The sequence below is a fragment of the Xyrauchen texanus genome, chromosome 21 (genome assembly GCF_025860055.1).
Source record: "Xyrauchen texanus isolate HMW12.3.18 chromosome 21, RBS_HiC_50CHRs, whole genome shotgun sequence".
In the NCBI taxonomy this organism is placed as follows: Eukaryota; Metazoa; Chordata; class Actinopteri; order Cypriniformes; family Catostomidae; genus Xyrauchen; species Xyrauchen texanus.
This window is the reverse complement of record NC_068296.1, coordinates 37,503,684-37,529,329: the sequence shown is the minus strand read 5'-3', so window position 1 is coordinate 37,529,329 and position 25,646 is coordinate 37,503,684. Positions and strand designations below refer to the sequence as shown.

The 25,646-nt window shown below is 41.1% G+C and overlaps 1 protein-coding gene and 2 non-coding genes across 3 annotated transcripts in view; all 3 read right to left on the bottom strand.

The window, feature by feature from the left end:
- LOC127661496 (uncharacterized) overlaps positions 1 to 25,646 on the bottom strand; it is a 156,467-nt gene that overhangs the window by 14,009 nt on the left and 116,812 nt on the right. The window lies entirely within an intron of this gene.
- trnaq-uug (transfer RNA glutamine (anticodon UUG)) lies at positions 18,303 to 18,374 on the bottom strand. Its single transcript has one exon. It is a non-coding gene; the product is annotated as a tRNA-Gln (tRNA).
- Positions 18,736 to 18,809, bottom strand: trnai-aau (transfer RNA isoleucine (anticodon AAU)). The gene has a single exon. It is a non-coding gene; the product is annotated as a tRNA-Ile (tRNA).

The following is a 25,646-nucleotide window of genomic DNA, read 5'->3' as shown; positions in this document are numbered from 1 at the left end:
TGTCTGTAGTCCCCACATGCTTCAAAACATCAACCATTGTGCCTGTACCGAAGCAAGCCACAATCACTTGCTTAAATGACTGGCGTCCTGTTGCTCTGACCCCCATCATCAGCTTATGCTTTGAGAGGTTAATCAGAGATTACATCTGCTCTGTTCTTCCCACCTCTTTGGACCCATTGCAGTTTGCCTACCTCAACAACTGCTCCACTGATGATGCCATTGCATCTACAATACACACTGCTCTCTCCCATCTGGAAAAAAGAAACACATATTTGAGAATGCTGTTTGTAGACTACAGCTCAGCATTCAACACCATAGTGCCCTCCAAGCTTGATGAGAAACTCCGGGCTCTCGGCTTAAACAGCTCGCTGTGCAGCTGGATCCTGGATTTCCTGTCAGGCAGACATCAGGTGGTTAGAATGGGCAGCAACACCTCCTCATCACTGACCCTCAACACTAGAGCCCCGCAGGGCTGTGTTCTCAGCCCACTCCTGTATTCACTATACACACATGACTGTGTGGCAACACATAGCTCCAATGCCATCATTAAGTTTGCTGACGATACGACGGTGGTAAGTCTGATCACTGACAATGATGAAAGAGCCTACAGAGAGGAGGTGCACACTCTGACACGCTGGTGTCAGGAGCACAACCTCTCCCTCAACGTCAGTAAAACCAAGGAGCTTGTGGTGGACTTCAGGAAGAAAGACAGAGAACACAGCCCCATCACCATTAATGGAGCACCGGTAGAGAAAGTCAGCAGTTTCAAGTTCCTCGGTGTCCACATTACTGAGGAACTCACATGGTCTGTCCACACTGAGGCCATTGTGAAGAAGGCTCACCAGCGCCTCTTCTTCCTGAGACGGCTGAGGAAGTTTGGAATGAACCAAAACATCCTCACACGGTTCTACACTAGTACCGTAGAGAGCATCCTGACTGGCTTCATCACTGCCTGGTACAGCAATAGCACCGCCCACAACTGCAAAGCCCTGCAAAGGGTGGTGCGAACTGCCAGAAACATCATCGGAGGAGAGCTTCCCTCCCTCCAGGAAATATATACCAGGCGGTGTGTGAAAAAAGCTCGGAGGATCATCAGAGACTCCAGCCACCCGAGTCATGGTCTGTTCTCACTGCTACCATCAGGCAGGCGGTATCGTAGCATCAGGACCTGCACCAGCCGACTACATTACAGCTTCTTCCCCCAAGCAGTCAGACTGTTGAACAATTGATCTCCCATGATCAATAATTTGCACTGCCACTTGACTTGACTTGACTTGACTTTATTAACCTATAATCTCACACTGGACTGTAAACATATTCTCCTCAATACAACTACTTATATATATAGCTATATATATATATATATATATATATATATATATATATATATATATATATATATATAATGTATACTCTTTACTTATTGTATTGTGTATTCTATATTGTGTTGTTAGGGGTATAACAGTAATGACCCGGACCAGATATGGAGAAAGAAGACCAGGAGTCGAGAAGTTCAATTAAAGAATCAAAAATTTACTGAAGTATAGTCTGCAGTGAAATTGGTAGAGCCAGCGGCAAAGTCTCACGAGGAGATCAAAAGCCAACTCGTGCATTACACAAAATCTTAAATCAATTATACCATTTGCAAGGACGTACATTCCATTATTTTACTCCTGATTGGCTAAAAGAACATACAGTCACAACATATAGACAGCTATGCGGCCTATCAACATTAATCAGCGCACTTGTCGTCCGAGCTCGAGATTTACATCTGAAGTGACCTTGCAGATGGTCGCGGGGCGTCTTTGAGTCGGCCTGGTGTGCATCCCTGGGTTCAAAAACTGGGTAGAAGGTCAAACGCACACACAAAACACTGACGAACGACAGTTCTTCTCTGGGCACAAGAGAGCCAGAGCACACATTATCAGGCCATTTGAACCAAAACAGAGAGATAAAATATTCACTCCTCGGGCAGAGGAGAGGGTTGAAATAACATACATTTCTTCCCTAAAGAAATAATAAGAGAAAATCACACTTCTACTATTCAGGTGTTATTACATAGGACTTTAAACCATATAATTAGTCATGGAAAGGTAACAGTCAAACACAGAATACATCTGGAACACATGTTTAACGCATTCCCCCTGACCCCCTCCCCTGAGAGGCTGGAGAGCGTCACAAATAAGCTTATCCCCCAAAAGACCTTCAGCCGACGTGCAGGACAGAGAGACTCTGGAATGTTCCTAAAAGAGACTAATTAACATTCAACACACATATGATTCAAAGTATATTTCAATTATGCATAAGAAAATAGAATTGATTATGTGATCATGCATATAGTTAATTCATCACTTTATTAAAGAATTTAAGCAACAGAATACAGATAGATATTGATATTAAAGGATATATATATATATATATATATATATATATATATATATATATATATATATATATATATATATATATGTATTGATATATCTGAAGAGCCAAGGGATTTTGACCCTCACCCTTCAGTCCCCGTTTTAGACCAATGTGGGGTCCAATACCGCCACGTCTGGTCTACCAAGTGAGGTCACTACGGAAGGTGGAGTGGTAACGCATGCTTCCCTGACGGGTCACACTTGTCTCTTCAGCCTCATTCGTGGACATGCTGGATACTAAAAATTCCCAGTCCCCACGCGGAGGCTCTCCCACCTTCCACTCACAACAGGGCATGGATGTTATCCTTCTTAAGTTTCTCTTTCAAGCGTGTCGTCAGTTTTCTCAGTCGGTTCTCCTCCTCGGAAGGGTTCAAGTTACTGCAAGCAGACCTGCATACATAAGAAAAACAGAAACGAACACACATCCACACACACAGACAGAGGACACCCACTCCCAAAAGAGCTCCAAAAGCATATAACACATATTTAACAGCTCCCATGACCAAATCCTTTGACGCAGCCACAAACTCCTCCCAAGCTTCCTCCACATATTCTTCCACTGTTTCCGTCATGTCAGTAAATATTGCTCCTACCGAAAAAGCCAAAACCAATGCTACTGCTATAGCAGACGGAGGTTCCGAATCAGTATACCATGGAGTGCCCTTAGATTTAAGCCATACAGAATTCAAATACTCATAACCTGCAAATGGATCATTAGTTTTTATCTGTTCCAGAAATGCAGTGATACATTTCTGCCGAGCTGTTTGCGCCTTCAACCGAGGAAAATATTCAGTCTTCTGCTTCAACTCTGCAACACAAAGAGACAGCTCTGCTTCGTTAGCTTTCTTACTCTTATCAACTGGACGCCATGCAGGACCCATGGGGTGTGTCAACCTGTGTTTAGCAAAGTCCTCTGATGGAGCCTTAGACTCTAGATCTCTGATTTCCTGTACTGAAGGAATTGGACTCAGAAATTGTCTAAATTGTTTTGCCCTGTCAAACCACTCATCTCCAATAGCTACATCGGACAACTGAGGCCACATCCTCACCTGAAATGATTTATAATTGTCCCACAACAGCTCCTCATACTTTAAAGGTACCCGACTAGTCTTTGCTCGAGTGTACATCATTTCAATATTCAGTTTAAACACTTGCAAGTGCATCCATGCTGTCACATTATAAGCCATCGATGTAGGATTATAACATTTATCTTCAAGGTAATCATGCAAGTGATCCATGTTGAAAACAGTTCTGTTAGCAAGGTTCCTAGCAAACTCATACTGGTGCAACACATCAGAAAAACTAGCCCAAGTGTAACCTGACTTAACAAAAGAAGCATTACACACCTCCCAGGGTATCTCCATCATCTTCACACCGGTGAGCTTCTCAGAAATTTCTCTACATTTATCAACATCTCCAGGAGGAAACATCTTAACAAACCACTGTTGAATTTCTTTACCTAAACAACGCTCAACATGTGCAGTCTCCTTCCAAGGGTCATCGAATCTAGTGTACCTGGGCCAAGAGAGGGACAAAGCATTAATAACAGGCAAACCATTTTTACTGCCATTCAGATCGAACTTGTCCCTGTCAGTTTTATCTATCCGCCCTAACCTATCACAGACTGCACCGTAAGCCCTATTAGTGTCCCATCGGATCATGTGGCATTTAGTTGGGACTAACACTCCCCATCTCATCAAATCCTTATCATTTATTGCTGTTTGATACTCATCAAACCCCGGTTCTTCTCTAATCACAATATTGCTGTATATATAGCTTTGGGCTACATCTTTAATGACTTTGTTGTAACCAAGTTCATTCTTAGCTTTGGGAAGATAGTATGACATGATGTGGCGAGGATCAGGAGCACTTGGGTATAACGGAAGTTTCACTGCTTTTCCACCTAAAATCATGTGGGAGTCATTCACATCTACTACCTGACGCCTCCTTCGTTCTGCTCTACTCTCACCTTTTCTAGATTTTAACAAATATCGATTAACCATATCCATTCGTATAGAGTATGCACTCATGTTTTCACGAGCTATGTGGTCAGGGATCCAGCTCATTGAACTGAAATCTCCTTCAAACAGGTCAACGCCTCCACTCCTCATCCACCGACCTTTTTGCATAATGAGGGTAGTATCGGGATAATTTGGGGAGTGACCAAGCCAATAGGTCACTGTCTCATTTCCGTCCAGACGATAACAACGATCATTTACCTTTTGGTACATGGTCGGAATTAAATTTAGACCCTCAGTTGAACTTAGACATGGGTATTGTACCCATGATGGACGGTTATCGATCTCCTCACAATCCCAATGAGTTGAAAACGCATGGAATCTCCCTGTCCAAATTGAAATTTGAATCCACATCAAAAATGATAAAGCGATCAGAATTAAAAATACCAACGAGAGCGGAAGTACCAATCGGATGAAAGCTCGTTTCACTTTCAGTCATCTCTCACTACGCACTTCTTCTTGAAGAATTAGCAGCTTCAGTATGTCGTCGGATTCAGCCATCTGTAATGATAAAACATTTGTTCTAGAATTCTAGAATTTTAACATACACGACAGACATTTAATGATCACGAGGTAGTAAGTTGTTACACTTTTCAAGTGGTTTCACCTGTGACCAATGTCTCCATCACGGTACCCAAAACCCCCTGTCCAGTAGAACAGAGGTGTTAGTGGTCAATACCACCTGATAAGGCCCATCAAATTTCGGACCTAAGGGGAAACTATCTCCGCTGTAACATTACATTGTCAACTATTTCAGGCAAAGCAGGCATGTCTTTTTGCTCAACATTATCTCGATCTGCTTGTCGTGTGCTAACACTAACCCGTGTGTCTCGCAGACTGTCATCCAAAGCTTTCAGATAATTTTGTAAAGCGTCTTTCAAAGGCCCAGATTGTCCCTCATGTTGCAAGGGGGCATCCCAGGGCAGCCGCATGTAGCGACCTGTCATTACCTCAAAAGGGCTGAGCTGTGTAGTCTTGTTAGGGCTGGCTCTCATGCTTAACAAAATCGCTGGGACAGCCGCATGCCACCCTTTCCCCCACTCCAACAATCTCTTTCTCAATGAAGTTTTAAGCATACGATTAGTGCGTTCAATAGATCCGCTAGATTGGGGCCTAAATGGAATGTGAAAGTGTTGCCTCACCTCCATCAATTTCATGACATTTTTCATCACCTTCCCAGTAAAATGTGTACCCTGATCTGAATCAATTTGTAAGGGCAAACCCCATCTTGGGAAAACTTCATTCAACATAATCTTGGCGGTTGCATCTGCGGTGCAGTTTCTCAGTGGAAATGCCTCAACCCATCTGGAAAACAGATCAACAATCATTAGAATGTATGTAAAACCTCCACTAGGGGGCAGTGGACCTATGAAATCAATTTGGAGGTGTGTCCACGGCCCTTGAGGTCAAGGGGCATATCCTAAGGGAATTTTCAGCTTAGAAGAAGAATTAACCTTAAGGCATACTAGACATCTCTTACAAAAATCATTGCAAGAAGCCCTCAGTCGGGGCCACCACCAGGTTTTGGAAATCATTGCATGTAGTTTTTCAGGACCTGCATGTGCCAAACCATGATACAAAGACATTAGTTCAGTTCTAGCAGAAACAGGACAAACAAAACGCTCATTAAATTTCCACAGTCCTTCTGCATTTTTCTGAGCTCCTAATTTTGTCCATTGTTCTATCTCTTCAGGGTCATCCTCATCATAGAGTTTAAAAAGGTCTCTGGGGGTCTCACTCTCCTGAGGAGCAAGAGCCATAACACTCACGCAAGTCTCAGTCCGTGTTGCAGCCTCTCTGGCAGCTGTGTCAGCAGCTCGGTTTCCTGTGGCCTCAGGAGAATTGTCCGTTGCATGTCCAGTGACTTTGATAACTGCTCCTGTTGCAGGAAGATCACAGGCATTCATAAGTTCTTTTACCTGCTGTTGATGAGAGATCGGCAGACCGGCAGTGGTTAGAAATCCTCTGCGTCTCCACACAGGGCCGAAGTCATGAACAGCACCATATGCATAACGGCTGTCAGTGTAAACATTGACTTGTTTCCCCTGGCCATACTGCAATGCTTGTGTCAATGCGACCAGCTCGGCCACTTGAGCCCCTCCTCCTGAAAGAGAACCACAGTCAACAGTTTCACCATGTTCATTTACAACAGCCCAGCCAGTGAAGCGTTTTCCCTGTTCATGAAAGCTGGAACCATCCACGAACAACTTCATGGCATCAGAAAGTGGTTCAGATTGAAGAGGGCTCTGGCTGTCCGTCTCGATCAGTCGGGCACAGTTGTGTGCAGTTCCTTCTTCTGGAAGTAAGGAGGCAGGGTTGATAGCAGTTTCAATGTCAATATTTATCCACATTTTTCTTTCTTCAAGTTAACTTTGAATCCCCCGTTTTGGAGGGCATTCAAAACAGTCTGTACAGCAGTCAAATGTTTGAACTTGGTTGGACTAGCAATTAAAATGTCATCCACATATTGTAGGACAACAGATCCGTCATATTCAATTTGTTTTCTTACCGGATCGATGAAGGATGCTAGTACCTGATGAAACAGTGTGGGTGAGTTGCAGAAACCTTGTGGCAAACGACTCCATGTCCATTGGCGACCCCTGCTGGTGAAAGCAAATCTGCCTTGGTCCTCCTTGGCTAGGGGACAAGTCCAAAAACCGTTAGAAATGTCTAAAGCAGTAAAAAGACAATGTTCAGATCCTATCTCGTGTAGGATAGTTGCGGGGTTGGCCACCAGAGGGTACATTTTCTCAGACACTGAATTCAGAGAAGTGTAATCAATGGTCAAACGCCAGCTCCCATCCGGCTTTTTGACAGGCCACATGGGAGAGTTAGTGGGAGAGGAGCAGGGAATCACAATCCCCCGTTTGCATAGTTCATCTACAACAGTGTCAGCTCCCCCTCGAGTCTCATTTTTCAAAGGATATTGTCTTCTGGCTTCATGCAAAGGACCTGGGATGCTCAGTGGCTGAATCTGTGCTAAACCACAATCATATTTATCTTTTGCCCATACATCAGGAAATTTGGAAATTATAAACTTCCACTCAGGGCGAGTTTCAGTTAGACTAGCAGGTTCAGCCACTGCACATCTCTGCTCATGGTGGGGGCCACTCTGAGATAAGCTGAATTGTTTTATTGCAGCCAAGCACTAGCTTATCTTGAGAAAGCAAAACATCAGCTTCGAGTTCTTTCAGAATGTCAACACCGATTAGAGTCCCTACAGTATTTTTCCCTACCCAAAATTCAGTCCAATAGACTTTTTCAGAGTTAGAAATAGTTAGAGGGATAGGAACAGATTTATGATATACATTTGTGCCATTTAGACCTTCTATATACAAAGTTTCAGAAGTGATCTCAAGATCGAGATCTGTAATTGATACAGTCGCGCCCGTGTCAATCAAAATAAGGCATTGCCGGCCTCCTAACAACGCATGTATGAATGGGCGGGTGTCTGCATAATTACATGAACGGAGGCCGCTGACCCCTATTCGTCCCCTATCAGCTGCCTCAGCTTTTTGAGCTCAGCTGTAGTCAGAGAGTTAAGCTTCAGAGCATCACTTTTGACAGAAACATAATTTTTAGGACCTTCCTTTTTCTCATTTCTGTGATTTTTTTTGTTTACCACTACGACAATGTCTAGCAATGTGGCCCTCTCTGTTACAATTTCTGCATCTGGCAACAGGCTTGGTACAATCTCTAGAGGTATGACCTCTCTCATCACAATTATAGCAGGTTATGTTATTGCGGGGACTCATTTCCACTTCAACTGACACAGCAGATACTTCACCCACATTAACATCATCATCACGTGTTTGCAAACGGCTCCAGCTTACAGAGCACCAACGAAGCAAATCCTCCCAATATCTGATGTCAATGGCACTGTTCAACAACATGTCTCGGTATTGTTTATTCAATCCGCCTGTAGCGGATTCTATCACTATGGCAGAATCAAGATCTTCTGCGTTGTTGTTTGCAGCACAGTAAGTTTCATAGGCTATGCGAAAGCGCTCAATGTATTCTAAGGGGTTTTCCCCAGCCCTCTGTTTAATCTGTGTCACACTGGTCCAGGGAAAAGACCCCCGACCCAAAATATCTTTCATGCGTAACTTGTAATCTGAGTAAGCTTCACAAAACTCAGGCCAATCTGTGGAGACTCTGGGGTGGAAAGGAGCAATCTGAACCACCCTTAATTTGCTGGTGGGAACCAAACCCTCAACCAGAGAATGTATATCTGCCATCCCCAGATTCTGTTGCCTAGCAACGGCCTCTAGCCTGTCCCATAGAATTTTGTTTGGGTTATACAACTTAAAAGGTTCCAACCCTGCAAGCAAACTGTTTTTCTCAGCCGCTGTGAGTCTGACCCATTGACCATCCTCCCAGCCAGCACCGATCTCAGTATTCAATCCTCCCCAAGCCTGATGTCGGATTGGGGCGGCGAATGCCGTCTCAATGGTTTTAGACATTTCTCTGGGGAACAAGTTAAGATTTCCGACCCCCGGTTTTTGCTTAATCTGCTTTGCTTGCACGGCAGGAATCTCCGAAATGTCATAAGGTGGGGGGCGCGAAACAGCCATATTCAACAATCCGCGCGCCTCAGCATATGGCCCATCGTTCTGATTATCAGTCTGATCAGCAGCGCTGAAAGCAGCAGCTGCCTGAGCAGTCTGAAAAGAGCAGGTGGGGGCCAAGGGAGCACTGGGAACTGTCTCATTTTTCACAGCATTTTCTGCCTTCTCACAAACTGCCTCGAAACCCTTACTCAAACTACACAGATCACAGCCGACTTCCTGCCCAATAATTTTTGCCACTCTATCACGCTGGGCAATCAAACTAGACCATCCGTCCATCATATTTGGAATTGCCTTTTCATGGCTTAAAGGTATACCACCCAGTTTACAAATCCATGAATAGGCAAACACGGATAGATATTTGGCCCTATCAGCGTCTTTTTTGTTCTGCAGCCAGTCAATCTGCTGCATGACGTTCCAATCAGAATCAAACCCCTGACTGACCATTTTCTTAATGAGCTGTGCACATTTCTTTGATTTGAGCTCGTCAGAGCAGAGCTGTTTACAGCATGTGCCCTCCTCGTTTTGGTCAGAACTACTCAGAAAATTCCCTTTATCAGTCATTTTTCTTGGTCACAGTTGAAAATCACTAACGAAAAGATTTTTAGCAGCAAATATTTTACGCGGATATATTAACTATAGCAGCAACAATACTGGATTTCTACACAATACACCACAAAGTATTCTTCACAAACATCCTGGTCACATATACTGATCCATACCAATTCGGGTCATAATTTATTTATTTACTTGGGACCGCTCCTGATGCATCCCTGGCAAAACAATCCCTATTGTATTTTATTTTATTTTATACCTAATATCTGAATCCCTAACTGCCTGATTCACTAAGCTCGGGTACCCCTATTTGAGGTGGAAGAGATTGAGCAGGTTTACGGTGCCACTGGACCTCCCGTCCAGGGACGCACTCTGCCGGGGTGGTGCTACACCAATGCCCACCTGGGCCCCCCACAGAGCACGCTTCACTTGCGCTGTTTGCTGTTTTAACCCTTAACAGCTCTCTCAGCTGACTTCTTATACTTTCAATAGTATAATTAAATTACTCTTCACTCACCTCGTCGGAGTGAAGCTCTCCCGCTCCCCTTCAAAATCTCTTCCAGTCAGACAGCCCTAACAATTAATAAAAGCTTCCTACCTTGTTTGCTGATTTGCCAGAGATGTCACCACGGAGTGATTGCCCGCCGAATCCTCCACCAAACTGTTAGGGGTATAACAGTTTTCACCCGGACCAGATATGGAGAAAGAAGACCAGGAGTCGAGAAGTTCAATTAAAGAATACAAAATTTACTGAAGTATAGTCTGCAGTGACATTGGTAGAGCCAGTGGCAAAGTCTCACGAGGAGATCGAAAGCCAACTCGTACCTTACACAAAATCTTACATCAATTATACCATTTGCAAGGACGTACATTCCATTATTTTACTCCTGATTGGCTAAAAGAACATACATTCACAACATATAGACAGCTATGCGGCCTATCAACATTAATCAGCGCACTTGTCGTCCGAGCCCGAGATTTACATCTGAAGTGACCTCGCATATGGTCGCGGGGCGTCTTCGAGTCGGCCTGGTGTGCATCCCTGGGTTCAAAAACTGGGTAGAAGGTCAAACGCACACACAAAACACTGACGAATGACAGTTCTTCTCTGGGCACAAGAGAGCCAGAGCACACATTATCAGGCCATTTGAACCAAAACAGAGAGATAAAATATTCACTCCTCGGGCAGAGGAGAGGGTTGAAATAACATACATTTCTTCCCTAAAGAAATAATAAGAGAAAATCACACTTCTACTATTCAGGTGTTATTACATAGGACTTTAAACCATAAAATTAGTCATGGAAAGGTAACAATCAAACACAGAATACATCTGGAACACATGTTTAACGCATTCCCCCTGACCCCCTCCCCTGAGAGGCTGGAGAGCGTCACAAATAAGCTTATCCCCCAAAAGACCTTCAGCTGACGTGCAGGACAGAGAGACTCTGGAATGTTCCTAAAAGAGACTAATTAACATTCCACACACATATGATTCAAAGTATATTTCAATTATGCATAAGAAAATAGAATTGATTATGTGATCATGCATATAGTTAATTCATCACTTTATTAAAGAAGTTAAGCAACAGAATACAGATAGATATTGATATATATATATATAATGTATTGATATATCTGAAGAGCCAAGGGATTTTGACCCTCACCCTTCAGTGTGTATTGTTTACTGTACATTGTATATAATTATTGTGTTGCGTAAGTATGTTGTTTACTGTAATTGGTATATGTCTCGTCACTGTCATGACTGCTATGTTGCTCGGACCTGCACACAAGAATTTCACCTACTGTTGCACTTGTGTACATGGTAGTGTGACAATAAAGTGATTTGATTTGATTTGATTGATTTGACAAGCCACCTTGCAATGTCTGCTCTCTTAAGAAAGGTCTACACAAACCTCATTAGGTTCTGATGCTCAGCATGGCATGCCAACGTACACTTATTTTCAGTCATACAAGTACTGCTCTTATCTACATTAATGGGGAAATAGAGACATCCTCAAAAGAATTTGGCAAACATAAAATGGAATAGCATTTATCGCCAATAACTCCTAGCAAAATTTCCAATGACAATTTTGCTTCATTTGTTCCATTTCTCATGTAGCGCTCATAGTTATCTGCATCTATTGCTTTCTCTTAGGGCAAATTGAATGTGTACTGAAGTTTCCTTGGAAAAACTTACCATGTCACATTCTTCATGGGGGCTGACCTACTTGACCACAAAACTCACATATGATTTAGGATCACTGCCTTGCAAGACTCCTTGGACATGGTCTTTCTGACCATTGGAAGGGCCCATGGCCCACTCCAAAAGGAAACAAACAAGAGTGGTTTGGTACCTCTGGGCTGCACAGCTGAGGAGCAACAAAAATTAAAGAAAGGCACGTTGCCCACCTCCAAGGAGGGAATTAGCTCAAATGGTAGAGCGCTCGCTTAGCATGCGAGAGGTAGTGGGATCGATGCCCGCGTTCTCCATGAGGATGTTTTCCTTTTAGGAATTGTTCTCTAATCTCAGACCTGGTCATCACAATTTCAAAGTGATAGACCTGGCCAGCAGAGTTGGTACACTTTCACTTCTGTAGATTTGGAGTCTCGCAGCTTTACAAAAGTCCTTCTGATTGGGTCCATTGCACCGTTTGGCACAAAGTCACAGACGGTCCCACCGAGATTTTAACTGGTATCTCTGGATTCAGAGGCCAGAGTGCTAACCTTCTTTCCTCATGGATTTCCATGAGGCTACCCTGCAAATTAGAGCTCAGCAGAAGAGAGATTCAGAACAAAAGTCTGCTGTACGTGGGCCTGGCATGCAGCAACACTGTACGAGGGAACTTTCTCTTTTACGTGTTCTTCACTAATTTTACAGATCTGGGCATCAAATTATGTTTTTAGTTTAACTCTTTTTTATTGATTTTTCCCCCAATCAGAGAAAAAATAAAAGACAGACAATACAGTGTTTGTTTCGACATATAGACCAAGAAATACAGATAAAAATAAGCAGATATCTTACTGTCTGATTCAACAACAAAAAACAAAAGAAACAAAGGGGTTATAAATGGTTGCTTCCAAACATGCTAGTATGTTACAAAACAATACAAGTAAGAATAATATTAATGTATTATGCGTGTACAGTGTGGTAGCAAAATATATAAAATACAGCAAAAACTGTAGATATTACTAAGAAAAAAAAAAAAAAAAACCTTTGCACCTTTTTTTTAAACAATCACTGCCAGCTGTCAAGAAAACCAAATACAATTGTTTCCCCTTTTATTTATGTACTCAGATTCTTAATCAAACAGGGACAAGAGAGAGGACAAGATCAGCAAGGGTCAAAAACAGAGGAGTGGTTACGCAAAGGGTTATTTCTAGGAAAGTTAATATTTTTTAAAGTAGAAAAGAAAAGGTTGCCAAATCATGTGAAATTGTTCTGCTCTACCAATCATTGTAAATCAAATTTTTTCTATTTGCATACACTGCAACAGGTCGTGCATCCAATGGGAGTAGCTGGGTTGAAATGGATTTTTCCAGTTCATCAGTATAAGCCTTTTGGCAATTATTAAGCAAAAAGCTAAAGCGTTTGACTGTAAAGATGATAAGGACAACTTTGTGGGATTAAGACCAAATAGTGCCACTAAAGGGCACGGTTCAACATCTAAAATAAAAACGTCAGAAATTGACTTGAAGATTGATGTCCAGAAAGAGGTCAACGCTGGGCAAAGCCAAAAAGTATGATAAAGAGTAGCCGGGGCTTGTCGACATCGGTCACACGTAGGATCAAAATCCGGGTTTATTTTAAACAGTTTAGCTTTTGTCCAGTATATTCTGTGTAACAGTTTAAACTGTATTAGTGAGTGGCGAGCGCATATAGAGGTGGTGTGTACACGACAAAGGGCCTTTGACCATTCCTCATCAGTAAAAATATGATTAAGATCTGATTCCCAATTCTGCTTAATTTTAGACATGGCTGAAAAATCTGAGAGTGCAGTAAATGAAAAGATTGTTTTATAAATATTGGAGACAGCACCTTTAGAGACTTTTATTTCTAAAACTTGATCAATTTCTTGTTTCAGAGGTGCATGAGGAAAGTGAGAAAATCTATTTCTTATGAATTCACGAGTCTGAAGATATCTAAAGAAGTGAGTTTTCGGGAGATTAAATTTGTCTGATAAATATGAAAAAGTTACAAAAGTATTATCGTGGAAGAGGTCATTAATATCTACAATGCCCCTTTTAAACCATAATGCGAAGGCTCCATCTGAAATGGAAGATAAAAAAGAAGGATTTTTTTTTTTGTTCCAAATAAAATCTGAAATCACTCGATCTAATGACTTAAAGAATGCTTTTGGTATAAATACCGGAATATTTTGAAATAGAAATAGAAATTTAGGTAAAATATTCATTTTTAAGGCATTAATTCTACCTACAAGTGACAGTGGGAGAGCTTTCCACCTAGCAAGATCCTCTTTTGCTCTCTCCAAGATTGGAATAAAGTTATGTTTGAAGAGATCTACATATTTCCGTGTTACTGTAACTCCCAGATAACGAAAATGATCTGAGGCTGATTTAAATGGAAGAACTGATACTAAAAGAGCTCTTGCGGCTGTGTTAATTGGAAAAAACTCACTCTTATGCAAGTTTAATTTATAACCTGAGACACTACCAAATTGTCCTAGAATACTTAAAACGTGTGGAAGACAAGTTTCTGGATCTGAGATATATAACACTACGTCATCGGCATAAAGGGAAATTTTTTGTTCTTTTCCTGCTCTATTGATTCCAGTGATCTTGCCATTGGTACGAAAAGAGATTGCAAGAGGTTCTATCGCTATAGCAAACAAAAGTGGGGACAGGGGGCAACCCTGTCTAGTCCCACGGTGAAGAGAAAAATATTCAGAACTAATACCATTTGTTTTTACCGAAGCCAAAGGGGAAGAATATAAGATTTTTACCCAGGACACAAATGTATCACCAAACCCAAATTTTTTTAATGTACAAAATAAATAGTCCCACTCAACACGGTTGAAAGCCTTCTCTGCATCGAGAGAGACTAGGGCTTCTGGCATGTATGAGTCTGATGAGGTATAGATTATGTTCATCAGCCTTCTAAGGTTAAAGAAGCTTTGTCTATTTTTTATAAAGCCAGTTTGGTCCGGATGAATGATGTCTTGAATAACAGTTTCCAACCTTATAGAGAGAATCTTGGCCAAGATTTTCACATCTACATTTAGAAGGAAATTGGACGATAAGACCCACAATCTAGTGGGTTTTTACCAGGTTTCAAGATCAGTGAAATTGACGCCTGACGCATGGAGGGAGAAAGATGCCCATTACTTAGGGATTCTTCGAAAACTGAAAGAAGTAATGGGGAGAGCTGGAGAGAGAACTTTTTTAAAAACTCTGTGGGAAAGCCATCTGGACCTGGGCATTTTCCACTCTGCATCTGAGTAATAGCATGTAAAATCTCAGCTAGACTAATAGGATCCTCTAATTTGTTTTTTGACTCATTACAGATTTGAGGGATGTCAAGATTTTCAAAAAAATTATCAATAAGATTGGAATCTTTGAGGGAGTTTGACTGATATAAAGAAGAATAAAACAATTTAAATTGATTGTTAATTTCTTGGGGGTCTGATATACTATTCCCTGATGTGGTTTGGACTTGAGCAATAAAACTTTTTGCAGTTTGTAGTCTAAGCTGTAATGCAAGTGTTTTACTCGGTTTATCACCAAACTCATAGTATCGGTGTCGTGACTTAAGTAGAAGGTGTTCAGCATAGCCAGTGGAAAGAAGATTATATTCAGATAGCAAAAAAGCCCTTTCCTTATGTAGTAATGGGGTTGGACGTTGTGCATATTTCTGGTCCAACTGGCCAATCTATCTAGAGAGTTCACAGAGCTTTTTATCTCGCATCTTTTTGATATAAGCAGAACGAGAAATTATTTCTCCACACAAATAAGCTTTGAGCGTGTCCCAGAGAAGAGATACAGAAACCCCTTCCGTAGAGTTAACCTCAAGAAAAGTACTGATCTTTTCGGAGATAAACTCAACAAAACGGCCATCTGACAAGAGTAACACGTTCATTCTCCAAAAACGAGAAATTATAGAACCACCAGGGAGGGCCAGTTCGAGAATTACTGGGGCGTGATCAGAGATGACTATACTATCATAAGAGGAAGACTTTACTAAAGGAGTAAGTTTGCTGTCAATGATAAAAATAATCTATACGCGAGTAAGTATGGTGAACTGGAGAAAAAAATGAGAACGTTTTAGAAGAAGGATTCAAATGACGCCATATATCAGTTATACCGTACCACTCCAAAAATGAGTTAATTGTTCTAGAAGATTGGGACAAGGAAGCTGGTTTGGGAGAAGACCTATCTAAAGCAGTATTCAAGACACAATTAAGGTCACCTCCCATAATCAATTGGTAAGTATTCAGGTCAGGGAATTTAGAGAAAAGTTTTACAAAAAAGTCTGGATTATCCCAGTTAGGGGCATAAACACTTAATAAAACAACTTGATTATCATAAAGAGCGCCTGAAACTATCAAATATCTACCATTGGGGTCTGAAATAACTTTAGAAGGATTAAATGGGGTATTCTTGTTAATTAAAATGGCTGTGCCTCTAGCTTTACAATTAAATCCCGAGTGGAACACCTGTCCCACCCATGACCTCATCAAGCTTTTATGACTGGAGTTCTTAAGATGGGTTTCCTACAAAAAGCATATATTGCCCTTCAACTTTATTAAATTGGAAAAAACTTTTATACTTTTCACTCGATTGTTTAATCCCCTTACATTCCAACTAATTAATTTAACCCTGCCCCCCCTCCCCTGAAGTGTATTAAGCATTATTAACAAACATTAGCTTAATAATGTTAGGGGAAAAAATTATGATTTTAAGAGTAGAGCATGGCAAAAGAGGCTGCCAAATAAGAGATGGTTGAAGGTGCACGAAATAAATATACAAAAAGAAAAAAACTATTCCCCCTTTGTGTCCAGAGCTGACATAGGATCTAACATATCTAAAATTAACAAACCTAACTGAAAGGAACGTAACAGTCAGGTAAAAAAAGAAGTAGTTAACTAGTTCTTGCAACTTTATCTGCCCTTTCGGCAGTGCTCCGTGAACATGAGTAAAGTATAGAGTTTATTCTCTCAGCAGTATGATGTATGGCATCCAACTTTGTTACGCTGAACTTATGGAACGGGAATAATTATTATTTTTTTATAGACTTATAGAGTGGTCAGGATTATGTGTGGGCTAACGTTACCTCCCTTTTCGTAACACAAATTTAAAGCACGCTTACTCACTTTAAGAAGGGTGGCAAACTCTTTATAGATTTAAAACAAGTCCGTCACTCAAACCTTGCCAGATACGGTCTTAGTGACCGTACTAACAAAGTCCATCGCTGCCTGCGGAGTCTGGAATATATGACGCTGACCTTGGAAATCGACGCGGAGTCTGGCGGGATGCAACATTCCGTAGGTGATGCCAGCATTACGAAGTGCTGTCTTCACGTCTTTGAATTCAGCACGGCGTCTTGCCACCTCAGCAGACATGTCTGGGAAAATGCGAACAACCACACCATTAAACTCCAAAGAGCCCAGCTCGCGACTCAGTTTCAATATGAGTTCTTTGGTTTGGTAATGGTGGAGTCGGACTAGCATATGTCTTGGAAAAGAGTTTTGTTGAGATTTTTGGCCGACTCGATGAGCTCGATCAATTTCCAAAGGCCGCTTAAAGGCGCCGTCACCAAACAGTTCAGTAAAGAATGAGGCCATGAAAGCAACCGGACTTTGGCCCTCCGAACCCTCTGGTATTCCAATAATCCTTAAATTTTGCCTCTGCGACCGGTTCTCCAAATCGTCCAGCTTGAGTTTGAGGCTGGTATTTTCTGTTTGCAGCGTGCTGCACAGCTTCTCCACTGCTGTTAACCGGCCATCTGAGTCGTTAAGTGCCTCTTCAATGTCCCCGATCTTTTGAGCTTGCGATGACAGGGTCGTTTGTAATGTGGAAACGGCAGAGCGAATTTCAGACAAAAATTCATACCGTAGTGAAGAGATTTCTGATCGGATGGTGGATGTAATTAAGTCCTTCAAGGAAGCTGGTGTGATCTCTTCCTCCACCTGTACTGAAGTGGTAGCATTAGCCTTAGCTGCCTGCTCGCTCCCCTTGTCAGTCAGCATTTCAACAATGTTTCGCCCCGATTTTCCTGGTTTTGGCATTGTTCTTTATTAATGTATCATAAAATCGATTATTTGGTAAATATATGACAAGATAAATGACACTGCTGAAAATAAAACGAATGAGTGTTCACGGAGCGACTTCCAACCACGTCTACTCACCACGAGGCATACCGGAAGTCCCATCAAATTATGTTTTTGATACATTATATTACATTACATTTATTGATTTAGAAGGTGCTTTTATGCAAAGCGGCTTATAATAGAGGAATAACACAACATAAGCGATTCATCTTAAGGAGACAAAAATACAAAAAGTGCTGCGTTCCAAATTTTCAACTGTATCAGAAAAATACTATCCATGACAGATTAGAGTTCAACAAGAGCAATATATGTAGATATTTTTGATATAAGTGTATGGAGAAATGCTCATGGACCTGGCAAGCAGAGTATTGCAGCAGGAGATTTGGAGGATCACTGCTTTTGAAAAGTACTTTTGATTGGGTCCTCCGAACCGTCGGTGCAAAAGTCAAAGAATGTCCCACTGAGATTTGAACTCAGATCACTGGATTCAAAGTCCAGAGTGCTAACCATTACACCATGGAACTGTCATTAATTGTATACTCTCTCCTGGGTTTGGACAAAAAAACATGTTTTGTTGAAATTGGCAAGAGAAAGGCATATTTTAGGCCTCTTGATGGGGATTTCAACAGCCAAACTCTGTTTTTGGCCACAAGACCCTAAGATGGTTCCGCCAGGATTTGAACTCAGCTTGTTGGATTCAAAATGCAATGTGCTAACCATTACACAAACCTGCATTTTCTGGTGAAAAGAAGTTGCGAGTATTATTGCTGTTTGGGTTGGAGTTTGAAACAGGCAATGAGCAGCCTGTATCTAAGCAGTGATCTTTGGTTTATCAGTCTAATGCTCTCTTAACTTTTCTAGAAATATTCAGCTCAAAAGACATCCTGGCCCATATGGGGATCGAACCAGCAACCATGGCGTCATTAGCACCACGCTCTAACCAACTGAGCTAACCAGCCTTCTCTTGTTACTGTCACTGTCCATTTTCACAGAAAATGCTTGCTTGGTGGTAAGACTTTGCACCCCATGGTCTTCAAGTTTGAAGATCTAAGGGCAAGCTATTCTTGGATTTGAACACGAGACGCTTTTGCACCCAAATCCAAAATCATAACTCTAGCCCCACAAGCCACCTTGCAATGTCTGCTCTCTTAAGAAAGGTCTACACAAACCTCATTAGGTTCTGATGCTCAGCATGGCATGCCAACGTACCCTTATTTTCAGTCATACAAGTACTGCTCTTATCTACATTAATGGGGAAATAGAGACATCCTCAAAAGAATTTGGCAAGCATAAAATGGAATAGCATTTATCGCCAATAACTCCTAACAAAATTGCCAATGACAATTTTGCTTCATTTGTTCCATTTCTCATGTAGCGCTCATAGTTATCTGCATCTATTGCTTTCTCTTGGGGCAAATTGAATGTGTACTGAAGTTTCCTTGGAAAAACTTACCATGTCACATTCTTCATGGGGGCTGACCTACTTGACCACAAAACTCACATATGATTTAGGATCACTGCCTTGCAAGACTCCTTAGACATGGTCTTTCTGACCATTGGAAGGGCCCATGGCCCACTCCAAAAGGAAACAAACAAGAGTGGTTTGGTACCTCTGGGCTGCACAGCTGAGGAGCAACAAAAATGAAAGAAAGGCACGTTGCCCACCTACCAGGAGGGGAATTAGCTCAAATGGTAGAGCGCTCGCTTAGCATGCGAGAGGTAGTAGGATCGATGCCCGCATTCTCCATGAGTATGTTTTCCTTTTAGGAACTGTTCTCTAATCTCAGACCTGGTCATCACAATTTCAAAGTGATAGACCTGGCCAGCAGAGTTGGTACACTTTCACTTCTGTAGATTTGGAGTCTCGCAGCTTTACAAAAGTCCTTCTGATTGGGTCCATTGCACCGTTTGGCACAAAATCACAGAAGGTCCCGCCAAGATTTTAACTGGTATCTCTGGATTCAGAGGCCAGAGTGCTAACCTTCTTTCCTCATGGATTTCCATGAGGCTACCCTGCAAATTAGAGCTCAGCAGAAGAGAGATGCAGAACAAAAGTCTGCTGTACGTGGGCCTGGCATGCAGCAACACTGTACGAGGGAACTTTCTCTTTTACGTGTTCTTCACTAATTTTACAGATCTGGGCATCACATTATGTTTTTGATACATTATATTACATTACATTTATTGATTTAGAAGGTGCTTTTATGCAAAGCGGCTTATAATAGAGGAATAACACAACATAAGCGATTCATCTTATGGAGACAATAATACAAAAAGTGCTGCGTTCCAAATTTTCAATTGTATCAGAAAAATACTATCCATGACAGATTGGAGTTCAACAAGAGCAATATATGTAGATATTTTTGATATAAGTGTATGGAGAAATGCTCATGGACCTGGCAAGCAGAGTATTGCAGCAGGAGATTTGGAGGATCACTGCTTTTGAAAAGTACTTTTGATTGGGTCCTCCGAACCGTCGGTGCAAAAGTCAAAGAAGGTCCCACTGAGATTTGAACTCAGATCACTGGATTCAGAGTGCTAACCATTACACCATGGAACCAACATTAATTGTCTGCTCTCTCCTGGGTTTGGACAAAAAACATGTTTTGTTGAAATTGGCAAGAGAAAGGCATATTTTAGGCCTCTTGATGGGGATTTCAACAGCCAAACTCTGTTTTTGGCCACAAGACCCTAAGATGGTGCCACCAGGATTTGAACTCAGCTTGTTGGATTCAAAATGCAATGTGCTAACCATTACACAAACCTGCATTTTCTGGTGAAAAGAAGTTGCGAGTATTATTGCTGTTTGGGTTGGAGTTTGAAACAGGCAATGAGCAGCCTGTATCTAAGCACCATGAATAAATTAAAAAATGACTTGTTAGTTCATGATTGGAAGAGTGTGTATGAAATAGGGGACGTTGATTTAGCTTACAATTCATTTCTAAATACCTTTTTGACTTTGTATTATAAAAATTGTCCAATCCAGCAATCAGAGATAACATCTAAACGTCCAAATAAACCCTGGGTTACAAGGGGTCTGATGAACGCTTGCAAAAAAAAGAATACTCTATATAAAGACTTTGTTAAGTATAGAACTGAAGAGAAAGAATTTAAATATAAGACATATAAAAATAAATTAACAGCTATCTTAAGAAAATGTAAAAAAGATTATTATAGTAGATTGCTGGAAACTAATAAAAACAATATAAAGGGTACGTGGAATATTTTAAATTCAATTATTAGAAGGGAAAAAACAAGTACTGGTTTTCCAAATGAATTTATTGATAATGGTAAAATAATTAAAAACATGGATGAAGTTGTGGCTGGCTTCAATAGATTCTTTGTGAACACAGGCTCTAATTTGGCTGATGAGATAATACCTCCACAAGAGGGTGATGTCCCACAATATTTTGAAGAAAGAAATCCAGCAACTATTTTTTGAGAGATACTGATAAAACTGAAGTACTTGATATAGTTAATAACTTTAAGAATAAAACATCAAGAGACTGTAATGATATTGATATGCTTTTAATTAAACAACTAATTGCAGTAATAGTAGATCCCATAGTATATATTTTCAATCTCTCTCTGAAATTGGGTTCTTTTCCCACAAATATGAAAATAGCTAAAGTGGTCCCTATCTTTAAAGCTGGTGAACAGAATCTTTATACTAACTATAGGCCAATCTCACTGCTTCCCCAATTCTCTAAAATTCTGGAGAAGATATTCTCCATCAGATTGGATAGTTTTATTGATAAATATGGGATCTTAACTGATAGTCAATATGGTTTTAGAACAAACCGTTCTACATCTCTGGCTTTAATAGATCTGGTGGAAGAATTAACAACCAGTATTGATGACAAGAAGTTTGCTATAGGTGTATTTATAGACCTTAAAAAGGCCTTTGATACAATAGATCATCATATTTTGCTTCAAAAATTGGAAATTTATGGAATTAGGGTAATAGGGCTAAACTGGATAAAAAGCTATTTAGAACATAGACAACAATATGTGCAGATGGGGGAGGAAAGGTCGAAGCTTCAAAATACAATATATGGTGTACCACAAGGTTCAATTCTAGGACCAAAATTATTTTTATTATACATAAATGATATTGTTAAAACTTCTGATTTGTTGAAATTTGTAATTTTTGCAGATGATACAAATATATTTTGTGAAGGAGAGAATCTCCAACATTTGTTGAAGACTGTCTCTAAAGAGTTGGCTAAGCTTAAATTGTGGTTTGATTTAAACAAATTATCTCTCAATATAAAGAAAACTAAATTTATGATCTTTGGGAAACGTAGAATTCTCGAAGATTGAACTATTGAAGTACTGTGTGATAATTCCGTGGATTCCGTAGTACCGGTGGAGAGAGTCAGCAGCTTCAAGTTCCTCGGTGTCCACATCACTGAAGAACTCACATGGTCCATCCACACTGAGGCCGTTGTGAAGAAGGCTCACCAGCGCCTCTTCTTCCTGAGACGGCTGAGGAAGTTTGGAATGAACCACCACATCCTCACACGGTTCTACACCAGCACTGTAGAGAGCATCCTGACTGGCTGCATCACCGCCTGGTATGGCAATAGCACCGCGCACAACTGCAAAGCCCTGCAAAGGGTGGTGCGAACTGCCAGGAACATCATCGGAGGTGAGCTTCCCTCCCTCCAGGACATATATACCAGGCGGTGTGTGAAAAAAAGCTCGGAGGATGATCAGAGACTCCAGTCACCCGAGTCATGGGCTGTTCTCACTGCTACCATCAGGCAGGCGGTATCGCAGCATCAGGACCCGCACCAGCCGAGTACATGATAGCTTTTTCCCCCAAGCAATCAGACTGCTGAACACTTGATCTATCAGGATCAATAATTTGCACTGCACTTTATTAACCTATAATCTCACACTGGACTGTAAACATATTCTCCTCAATACAACTACTTATATATATAGCTTATATATATATATATATATATATATATATATATATATATATATATATATATATATATATATATATATATATATATATATATATAATGTATACTCTTTACTTATTGTATTGTGTATTCTATATTGTGTGTATTGTTTACTGTACATTGTATATAATTATTGTGTTGTGTAAGTATGTTGTTTACTGTAATTGGTATATGTCTCGTCACTGTCACGACTGCTATGTTGCTCGGACCTGCACACAAGAATTTCACCTACTGTTGCACTTGTGTACATGGTAGTGTGACAATAAAGTGATTTGATTTGATTTGATTGATTTGACAAGCCACCTTGCAATGTCTGCTCTCTTAAGAAAGGTCTACACAAACTTCATTAGGTTCTGATGCTCAGCATGGCATGCCAACGTACACTTATTTTCAGTCATACAAGTACTGCTCTTATCTACATTAATGGGGAAATAGAGACATCCTCAAAAGACTTTGGCAAGCATAAAATGGAATAGCATTTATCGGCAATAACTCCTAACAAAATTGCCAATGACAATTTTGCTTCATTTGTTCCATTTCTCATGTAGCGCTCATAGTTATCTGCATCTATTGCTTTCTCTTGGGGCAAATTGAATGTGTACTGAAGTTTCCTTGGAAAAACTTACCATGTCACATTCTTCATGGGGGCTGACCTACTTGACCACAAAACTCACATATGATTTAGGATCACTGCCTTGCAAGACTCCTTAGACATGGTCTTTCTGACCATTGGAAGGGCCCATGGCCCACTCCAAAAGGAAACAAACAAGAGTGGTTTGGTACCTCTGGGCTGCACAGCTGAGGAGCAACAAAAATGTAAGAAAGGCACGTTGCCCACCTACCAGGAGGGGAATTAGCTCAAATGGTAGAGTGCTCGCTTAGCATGCGAGAGGTAGTGGGATCGATTCCTGCATTCTCCATGAGGATGTTTGCCTTTTAGGAACTGTTCTCTAATCTCAGACCTGGTCATCACAATTTCAATGTGATATACCTGGCCAGCAGAGTTGGTACACTTTCACTTCTGTAGATTTGGAGTCTGGCAGCTTTATAAAAGTCCTTCTGATTGGGTTCTTTGCACCTTTTGGCACAAAAGTCACAGAAGGTCCCGCCGAGATTTTAACTGGTATCTCTGGATTCAGAGGCCAGAGTGCTAACCTTCTTTCCTCATGGATTTCCATGAAGCTACTCTGAAAATTAGAGCTCAGCAGAAGAGAGATTCAGAACAAAAGTCTGCTGTACGTGGGCCTTGCATGCAGCAACACTGCACGAGGGAACTTTCTCTTTTACGTGTTCTTCACTAATTTTACAGATCTGGGCATCAAATTATGTTTTTGATACATTATATTACATTACATTTATTGATTTAGAAGGTGCATTTATGCAAAGCGGCTTATAATAGAGGAATAAAACAACATAAGCGATTCATCTTAAGGAGACAATAATACAAAATGTGCTGCGTTCCAAATTTTCAATTGTATCAGAAAAATACTACCAATGACAGATTAGAGTTCAACAAGAGCAATATTTGTAGATATTTGTAGATAAATGATCATGATGGCGCCGCAGATGGCTGCCTCGGTGTGGAGCTCTCCAATTCTTTTGTTGTTTTTGTTTGTATGTACTGTGTTTAGCAATCTTTTACCAGTCAGTTTTACCATGGACGTACTGCTGAACATTCGGCAGCACATACCAGATAATCTTTTCCCGGTTTTTGAATATTTAATCTCCGTCAGCGCGGCGTTCGAACAGCACTGCCGAGCATTTATCTCGCGAATCTCCGCTTTCTTCCCAACAAAACTGACGAACTACATCTCCTCACACATAATAATAATGAGTTTTCAAACTCTGCTGCACTGTGCTTCACTGAAACCTGGCTGAATGAAGCCATTCCGGACAGCGCATTACATCTGCCGGGCTTCCAGCTGTTCAGAGCGGATCGCGGAGTTAACGGGGAAAACGAGAGGCGGTGGAACATGCTTTTACATCAACGAAAGTTGGTGTACAGATGTAACAACATTAAAGAGGATGTGCTGCCCTAATCTGGAAGCGCTCTTTATTAACTGTAAGCCGTTCTACTCCCCCGCGGGAGTTTTCTTCGTTTATTCTGGTGAGTGTTTACATTCCTCCAAATGCGTCTGGGAACTTAGCGCTGCAACAGCTGGCTGATCAAATCACAGACACAGAACAACAATACCCGGACTCAGTTATTATTATTCTTGGGGACTTTAACAAAACAAATCTCACACGCGAACTGCCCAAATACAGACAGCACATTACATGCCCCACCAGAGACAGGAATATATTGGATCACTGCTATACAACATTAAAGGATGCATATCGCTCTGTCCCACGTGCAGCTTTGGGACTCTCTGATCACCGTCTGGTTCATCTTCTCCCGTCCTACAGGCAGAAATTAAAATCAACAAAGCCAGTTGTAAGGACTGTAAGGAATGGACTAATGAAGCAGAGCTGGAACTACAAGCCTGCTTTGACTGCACTGATTGGAGTGTTTTTGAAGCTGCAGCTACAGACCTGGACGAGCTCACAGATACTGTTACATCATACATCAGTTTCTGTGAGGATATGTGCATCCCTACTAGGACATTTTTATCATTCAACAATGATAAACCATGGTTCACAGGAAAACTCAGACAGCTTCGTCATGCCAAAGAGGAGGCTTACAGGGGTGGGGATAGAGTCTTGTAGAATCAGGCCAGGAACACACTGAATAGGGAAATCAGAGTGGCTAAAAGAAGCTACTCTGAGAAGCTGAAAAACAAGTTTTCAGCTAACGACCCTGCATCAGTGTGGAGTGGCCTG